At 35.6% G+C, this 6000-nt stretch overlaps 1 protein-coding gene across 3 annotated transcripts in view; it reads left to right on the forward strand.

Annotated features, from left to right (window-relative positions):
- The window catches only part of SLC35F5 (solute carrier family 35 member F5), a 42511-nt gene extending 39975 nt beyond the window's left edge, over positions 1-2536 (forward strand). For 2 of the 3 annotated variants that reach the window (XM_036023646.1, XM_036023645.1), the window contains one exon: positions 1705-2466. The gene's annotated coding sequence lies outside the window, so the exon portion shown is untranslated. Of the gene's footprint in view, positions 1-1704 lie in introns of all 3 variants that reach the window. The other variant, XM_028509218.2, reaches the window with a different exon arrangement.
- Positions 2537-6000: the final 3464 nt, after the last annotated feature.

Genomic DNA, 6000 nt, shown 5'->3' on the forward strand with positions numbered 1-6000 from the left:
TCACTTAACAGTGTTTCAAGAAATATTACCTTTTATATTTCTTACAGGATAGAAAATATATGATATTTTATGCTTCACTGAATGAATGCTTGAAATATATTTGACATGTATTTTTGGCAGGTACAAAAGTGATTATTTATTTAGAATGAGAGGTAACAGTAAATTAGTGAGATTCTGGAGATTCAGGCTTCTTTCTTCTGAGATAACTTTAGGCAATTTAGATGGAATTGTTTCCTGATTACAACAGGGTTTCCCCTGCCCACCTAGAACATTGAAGAACTCCTATCAATTCCTTGCAATCTCACTGACCTTCACTAAATTCTTCGTGGTAAATTCACATCTAAACTAAAGCTGATTGTCTTCATTTTGTGTTCTGCTGTGATTGGTCATTTCTCCTTTTGTTGTGATGGTTATACATTCCCGCAGTTCAGAGTTCTACAAGTTTTTTTGTACAAGGCACCTCCTCCTGCTCTGTGCCATCTACCCTGCTTTCATTCTTTTCCCACTCTCAGGAATCACTTTAAACTCTTACTCAAGTCTTTTGGTTTTCTTTCTCTGCCACTCTAAGTACCATGCTTATATTTCTATTTCATGATTTCTCAGTTTCTCAGCATACTCAGTTGGTTTTCCCACTATGGTAAATGAACATATATTACTTTCAAGTGTCTCCATCCTCAACTCCTACCCTATTTGCCTGTTTCCCAAACTTTTATCATTCCTTCCTCCTCCCCAGTATAGTTATTGCATAATTTTGGATAGATCTGTAACCAGTATTTACATTGTTATGACTAAACACATGTTACTTTTACCTGAGCCATATAGGATTGTGATTATTTCCCCAATCCAGAGACCCTAGGTAACCACCATTTTTAGGGGATAAACCTCAGATTTTCCCCTGGGATAGAGCAGAGGCACCATCTGTGAAAAATAAGAGAGGCATCTGAGTGTCTAACTGCTTTTTCTATAAAATTTATAACAGTCTGCTTGTTTTCAGTTGAGTCTTCACTTTAGAGAGATATCTGGTCATATTTCTTCATTGCTAGCTAAGAGTTAGCTGCTATTTTCTTCTCTCTGTTCTTTTTGTCTGTGTGATTTATTTCTTTTAAAAAAATCCCTTTATTGCCTTTTTACTGAGGTTTCAGGGACAGAGTGGAACTAAATATGTGTTTATTTGCCATCTTTAAATTAAAAAAATATACACATAGTTATTTTTTAAAACTTTTTATTGTTATAACTTAAGCATTTTCCCTCCCTACTATATTGTTCATTGTTCCCATACTCACATTCATGGTCACCCCCCACCCCACAGGGAAGGTTTCCATATTTTTGGACATAAGAACTGGTTAAAGGTGAGAGAGAAAACACTAACGAAAGTGGACTAAAATAGAGTAAAGTAGGACAGGTTGTGCAGGAGTCTCTGTCACCAGGGGTAATGGTGAAATACACCATGATTAAACTGACTGCATGATCTTTAAGGAGTATTAGGTATAAGCCTTTGACATTGCTGTAGAACTCACTTTCATGAGTTCTCAGTACTTGCTTCAAGTGCAAATATCCAATTATATATAATTTATGTAGACATATACTGTGTTTGATATATATTTCAATGTCAAGATAATTTTCATTTTTAAAATATATACTATAGAAAATTAAAGCTATGACAGTTGTTATGTAATGAGGACTTTGTGTTTGCTTTATTTTCAGCTTGACAATGGAACATTGTATAGCGAAGAGACAATCTCTGGCAAGTTTTTGGAGAAAAATGTTTCAGTGCCTAGTCTGAAAATTAACAGTTTCAGTTCTTTGGAACTCTAAAATATATTTTCCTCATATCGGTTTTCTTCATTTTCATAATGAAGTACTTTGCTATGTAGCTGTGTGTTTATCACTATATAGGAAGTTTCAGTCCATAGTCCATCTAAAGGACCAATCTGCCTTACACCTCTCAAGGAATTCAGCTAATGAAATAATTTGAGGTAATCAAGGGATAAAATCCTAAATGTTTTGGAGACTATCCTTACACATTATTTGTTAAATGCTGGACTATATTATGAAAATGTTTTCAAGAAATCATTTAGTATGTAGATCAGTGCATCTTACAGGTAAAATTCTAAATTAAGCTGCCTGTAATGGGTACAGATTTTATTTTTCAGTTCAGTAGAATATTGCAAATTAACACAAAAAAATCTTTAATTTATGTAAAAGTATGTTCATGCAAATTTGGTTGGACTTCAGAAACAATATTTAAGAAAAAATGTGGTTCACTTACACTACATATACTGTATTATCCTTTCATAGCATTAGGTGCCTTGTATTTTAAATCTGTGACAAACCATGACAAATTTTTAAAGGGGAAATATTGCAAAATGAAGAATCATGTATTTCTAAAGGCTGTATTGCTGTAAATTTAATTGATAAAGCTCTGCTTAATTTAGAGTTTTGAAGAAATATTCTCTCTTCAGTTAAGACATTTTCATAATGGAATGAATTAAATTGAAGCGATAAAGAGTAATTATTAAAATAAAATGTTTATATATATTTGCATATTATAGATCTTTTGCTTGATTTCTGAGTTTTTTTCATGCATGAATGTGCCAGATTACTATAGAACTAGATGCCTCTCTTTTAAATCATTCTAGCTTTTAAAAAAAATAATTTTAATGGGTATAATGCCAAAGAAAGAAGACAAGAAGAATCTCTACTTTAAAAATTACATTTGAATTTTTTCTCTGTGCAGCTTAAATTAAATATAAAACACTCCTAATTTTAACTCTTAAACTTAGGTCTTATATGTATATCCTTATTATGCACCTGCTCCTAGATTCTATTTGCTGTAGACATCGCGATGCATATACAGGGTCTGTCCATAAAGCATCCAGCCACATACTGTGAAAAATAGAGACATTTACTGAAGATACAAGATACAAGAAACATTGCACATAGGACAACAACACTTTAGTCCCCTTCAAAGTAGACACCTGAGGACCTCACACAGTTCTCCAATTGCTATCAGCTGTCCCGTCATATGTTCCTGACTCTCATTGATGGCCTGAAATCTCTTCCTTTGAAAGGTCATTTTAGTTTTGGGAAAAGCCACAAATTACAGGGCACTAAATCTGAGATGTAGGGGGACTGAGTCACCTGAGTAATTTGATGTTTAGCCAAAAAACTCTGCACGAGCCCTCATGCATAAGCAGGTAAGCTGCCCTATCACCAGTTGTCCATAGCTGTGGCCTTCTGAGTCATCCAAATAGTTTCCATAGAGGGATGTTCAAGCTTAACACAAAATTTGATGCAGATTCATTGCTCTACTCACTCAGTCATTTTGAATGTGACAGCCACATGGTACACATGCTTATTCAGTGGTGTCTGCCGCCTCCACGGACTAGTACAGTGAAGCCATCATTGTTCACACATACACATTCCAGTTCACTTTCCTTGGCTGTCGGGTTACACAGATGTTGCACAAACCATTCTCATTATATTGACAATGGCTGGGATGTGGAGAAAAGGAAATCCCAGTGCATTGTTGGTGGGAATGCAGACTGGTGCAGCCACTGTAAAAAACAGTATGGAATTTCCTCAGAAAACTGAAAATGGAGCTGCCTTTTGATCTGGCAATTCCACTGCTGGGATTATACCCTAAGAACCCTGAAACACCAATTCAAAAGAACCTATGCACCCCAATGTTCATAGCGGCACAACTTACAATAGCCAACTGCTGGAACCTAAGTGCCTATCAGTAAACGAATGGATCAAAAAACTATGATACATTTACACAATGGAATACTATGCAGCAGAAAGAAAGAAGGAATTCGTACCTTTGTGACAGCATGGATGGAACTGGAGAACATTATGGTAAGTGAAATAAGCCAGGTGGTGGAAGACAAATACCATTTGATCTCACCTTTAACTGGAACCTAAACAACAAAACAAACAAGCAAGCAAAATATTATCAGAGATGCTGAAATTAAGAACAAACTGACAGGAACCAGAGGGGAGGTGGGACGGAATAATGGGGGAGAAAGGGGAAAGAGTTTTCAGGAACAGCTATAAAGGACACATGGACAAAATCAAAGGCAGGTAGGATCGAGGGTGGGAGGTGGGGATGGCTAGGGTTGGGGGAGTGGTTGGGGGGAAATGGAGACAATTGTACTTGAACAACAATAAAAACAAGAAAGAAAGAAAACAATGGCTGGACTCTTTCCTGACAGACCTCATATGTCCCAGGATTGATCCAGGCTTTTGATTAATCAGAGCCAATTTCTTTAAGAAAAAGATTAATTTCTCAAAAAGTCAATTTTTAAAAAATTCCCTTTTCTATAATTAGCTTCAGTTTATCTTATTGACAGTCTTAAAAATGCTTTGGTGTTACCATGAGTCTAAAATGAAGTTTAGCCATCTTTCTGCTTGGCTTAAGAACTCCTATATTATGTTAGGAGTTCTTAACTTATGTTAGTTTAAAAGATTGTTTATGATATTATACTTTAAAAACAGACTACCATTCTCATATTTGGTGCCACCAATAATTCTTGTTAAACTGAAAGTAATATTGATTTTGTTAGCTTGACACAGGGTAAAGGCATGTAAAGAGTGTTGACATCTAAGGAATTTTCTCCTAAAAAAGAACTTAATGAAGTAACATTTCAGTTACTCAAAGACTAATTTTGGTTGAAGTTTATTATCTAGCCACCTGTACTTTCTGTTTGTGCTGTTAGTTTGCCAATACCGTCAGCCATTTACAACGTAAAATAGTCAAAATAGTAGAAGTGACATTCGAATTTTAAATTATTTAAGTAGGTGAAGAGGTTGCCGAACAGCCAATTTTTTGGTTGTTCATGTGTCCTGTGTTCATATGTCATCCAGATCATGTGTTGTCATTGGGGACTCTGGAAGTAGTAAGCCTCAGTTAACATGCTGGGTTGATCTTGAGGAGGACTTATAGGCAGCTGTTCTGCTATTTTTTTAATTGAACATCATCAGCCCCTGTAGAAGGAAGCACCATTAGATTGGTTAACTGAAGTAAAAATTACTGCTGCTTTGTGCACCCACCTATTTTTTCCTCTCAGGTTTTATTTATCTGAATGATTTTTGTATTTGGTTGCTGTCGCCATAGAGGGAGCAACTGAGGACTTCCTTGTGCATCTTTGTAGTTAAGGGTTCATCTCAAGAAATAAGGTTGTGATAGATTACTTGCACCCTGTGATTACCCAGAAGTCTAGGCATCAAGGCCCTAGGATCACAGCAACCACATTGCAGGCCTTTGGAAATGTTGGGGAGAGATTACCTCTCTTAGAACAGTGTTGGTTCATGTTTATATTTTTCTGAATCTAAAGATATACATAGAGATTTCTAATATCTCGTTGTAGTCTTCTAGTTTTCTTTCCATACATAATTTAAATCTCATTGTTGTATAATGTTTCAAATTATGGCCTTGATTTGAGGAAGTCTGCTGTTTTGTCAGAAAGACTTTGTTACATCAACATCAGAATCTCTACTAAAGCCAAACTGAAAGATGAGGTAGCCTTAAAATTCTTAAATGAATGCTCTTTGGAGCTTAGGCCATTAAGAGGTATGCACCTAGACATATTCCTTGAAATAAATTTTGATTTAACAAAACCTGAAATATTGGCTATCGGCCTGACTTAAATGATTCTAAATTAAACCAATTTCCTCCCAGCAGCTGATGAATAAGGTTCATTGTTGCTGTAGATGTGAGCTCACAGGTTAAATGTGGATACTCTCAAAGGTATGAAGCCTTGTTGCAGGAAAAATGTTCATGTTTCCTTTACACTCATAGTCAATCATGCAGAGCCAATTTGGGGTTGCAGGGTGACTTCATTGGAAGCCAAGGCCTTCCATAATGTGCTATGGGAAGGTTGGTAGCACTAATGCTCTGTGTGCTGATTGAAGAAACAAAATATCTTTAAAGAAGAAAAAGTAGGCATTAGAAATACTTTTTTCATAGCAAATACATAAAATGTTATTTTAAGCATTTTC

The sequence above is a fragment of the Phyllostomus discolor genome, chromosome 4, assembly GCF_004126475.2.
Source record: "Phyllostomus discolor isolate MPI-MPIP mPhyDis1 chromosome 4, mPhyDis1.pri.v3, whole genome shotgun sequence".
Classification (NCBI taxonomy): domain Eukaryota; kingdom Metazoa; phylum Chordata; class Mammalia; order Chiroptera; family Phyllostomidae; genus Phyllostomus; species Phyllostomus discolor.